Here is a 2,986-nt window from a genome sequence, read left to right on the forward strand (position 1 = left end):
ACTTGAAAGCATCCATTGGACTCAGAACCAACCGGATAGAACTTGGCACTGCCGAGAGGGTTGGAATAAACCATGTTATAATACTAACCGCCACAAACATCCCATCCCTAAATATCTGTGTTATGGGAAAGTGTTAAGAAGTTCTAGCCTGTCTAAACATAATATAAATACCAAATACCTCATACCAAATTCACCGATCCATATATAGTGACGCTGCTCTTCATTGATAACTGACGATGTCTTTCCATAAACGTTTCTTTACGTGCATATAGAACCTGTTGGAATAAACAAAACCTAGGTTAATTAATATTCATAATTTACAAATAGAATCAACTATAAATAATAAATAGGCTATATTTAAGTTACAGGCCTACCTTATGTTTTACAAATAAATAAAAGAGACTTGAGATATTAACAAAAAATCCACTTTATTTCTATAAAATTTATTATTTTACAGGAGCATGATTTTGTGTGTACTCACAAGTTTCTTCAATTAAGGAAAAGTTCCACAACATCACTCTATAAACTTTAGAAATTAACTTTTTTATTGGGGTTTGTGCATTCAATTGGTCTTGAAACTAATTCTTTTTAATAAAATTCAATTTTAATAAACCTGACAAATTGGATTTTTTCAACTATTGGCCAACCTCAAAAAACGTAAATAGGCATAAAAAGATGAAACAATTAAATATAATAATTTTATTTTTTGATATAAGATAGCCTGCCTATTATTTTAGTTTTGAATCCAAACTACTTGTAGACTGAAGCATTTAAATAAAAAAATTACGAGGCTATAAAAACATTTTCAACATTTTGTGATGGAGAATTTTTAATAGAATGAACTACCTACATTATTGAAATAGAATTTATATAACTTACTCGAGATTGATAGAATTTATTTTAAATAATTAAGAAAAGTATGTGATAGGAAAAGAAAGAGTAATAAGAATTGTCCGTATAGAATCGATAAGAAAAATATAGAATGATCAAAATGATTATTTAAATATTTTAAAAGATATCTAAATTTTAAACTATTTGAGAAAGCTGGGCTCAAAATAGTTAATTAAAAAGCTAACAAGTACGGTATTGAAATAAAAAATCATTATATATTATTATGAGGCAGTTTAAAAAACTGAATATATCTAGACTTGGATGGAAAACAAATAACAACCGGCTAAAATGAATGCTTCAAAAGAATTAAAGTTAAGTTTAAGAGTTGAATATTTACACTTGAAAGAAAAAGTGACTTCAACTAACCTTCAAACCATGAATTAGCGTAGGAAAAACTTTACTCTGTAGTATAATCTCATTACTGAAAACTAAATTATCAATTGATGTAATTAAAAACTTTACAAATTGAATTAAAAATGAGAATTAATGCACTAGCAAATAATTTTACGAATAGTGAATGATCAACTAACTTTGACATCCTCACTCAAGTAGGTACTGGGCACATCTGATATTGTCGTCTGCTTTCTCCAGGTGATCGGGCCAGTCACTGTCTGGTACGTGCTCAGCTGTCTAATCAGTGATGTAAATATATAAATATTTTTAAAGATTACCAAGCAATAAACAATTTTATCTGTTGAATGAATTTTTCAAATTACCTGGAAAATTATCAAATAATTATATTATCAACTTATTTTCTTTCATATGAAATATTCAATTTAATTCTTCTGAGAGCGCTATGTTTAAAAGCAATGTTTTGAAAATTGGAAATTGCTCAAACAGAGAGTAGCCGTTATTGAATTCTGCGAAGAGTGTATAATATAACTTATTGTCCAAGCGATGATTTTTAAATTAAACATCAACCTGTAAAGAATTTAATGCTCTATAAGCTTATAATCAGAATGTTTTCCCCAACGTTTTCTAATTATAAGAACAAGAAAAGCAAAAAAATTAGAGGCGAACGGTTTTTTACCAATTATGTCACACCTTCAAGATCAGATATAAAAAAAAGTTGTGAGATCAATATTACATGGAATAATGCATGCTCAAATTTCGTTCACAACAAAGGTTAAAATCACTCCAAAACTGAATAATTGAAGCTTTTTCCAGTTTACCTTGTCTGGACCCAACGTTGTAATTTGCAAAATTATAATATAATAACATCGGAAATTAATATGTAATTTAAATCATATGTCACATCTAAATCATATGTAATATTAGCTGTTTATTCCTGTTCGAAATACTCAATCTTATTTTATCTATAGAAGGCAATGGTGAGGCGGAGAATCCGCAACGTTGTTCTCCTATCTTTTTCCACTGTCATTTTATCGTGGACCTCACTACAGTACTTGAATGCTACATTATGTACTGTAAATTTGTATAATAGTACTGTAAGGCTAGCTACACATACACACACATAGATTTTTGTCCATACGATATTTTGCTGTCCTTGTAAATTCTATTAGATTAAACAGATGATTTCAAACAGATGATGTTTGTCAAGTTCCGTTTAATCTGATAGAATTCATAAGGACGGCAAAATATCGTACGAACAAAAATCGATGTGTGTGTGTGTGCAGGGCTTAAGTGATATTATAATATTGTTCTATACCAATATTTTATGCGATGTTAAATACGGTATACAGATTCAACATCGATAAAGTTTAGTTAATATTTTTGAATAGTATGTGGTACCTTTCAAAAGAAATTTATTCATTTTACATTTATTTCAATAGGTCTACTTGGAAGTTTAATTACATTTTTATTGAACGAGCGTTAGTGAGTTCTCACTTGACTTACTAAAGGCCAAAATCTTCTGTATGTGTGTATGTTCTACAATTAACTTTCGCAAGAATTGATCAATCAGCTTCAAATTTTGAACGCATATTCTTCGAACCTTTCCACAGGTCAAGTTCATTGGACAACAAAATTGAATCACTCCTTCGTCCTTTTTCAGGATATAAGAATAATATTGAAAGTGCATAAGAAAAAAAATGTCTATGTTCATTGCATGCAATTACTACAGTTTTTCCATTCA

At 29.2% G+C, this 2,986-nt stretch overlaps 1 long non-coding RNA gene across 1 annotated transcript; it reads right to left on the reverse strand.

Moving 5' to 3' along the window:
* Window positions 1-247: 247 nt before the first annotated feature.
* Window positions 248-1,657, reverse strand: LOC120350080. The gene is made up of 2 exons (XR_005570595.1): window positions 1,422-1,657; window positions 248-275 (listed from the first exon to the last, which is right to left on the reverse strand). It is a non-coding gene; the product is annotated as an uncharacterized LOC120350080 (long non-coding RNA).
* Between the last annotated feature and the right edge of the window lie 1,329 nt (window positions 1,658-2,986).

This window comes from Nilaparvata lugens, chromosome 2 (assembly GCF_014356525.2).
Source record: "Nilaparvata lugens isolate BPH chromosome 2, ASM1435652v1, whole genome shotgun sequence".
Lineage (NCBI taxonomy): Eukaryota > Metazoa > Arthropoda > Insecta > Hemiptera > Delphacidae > Nilaparvata > Nilaparvata lugens.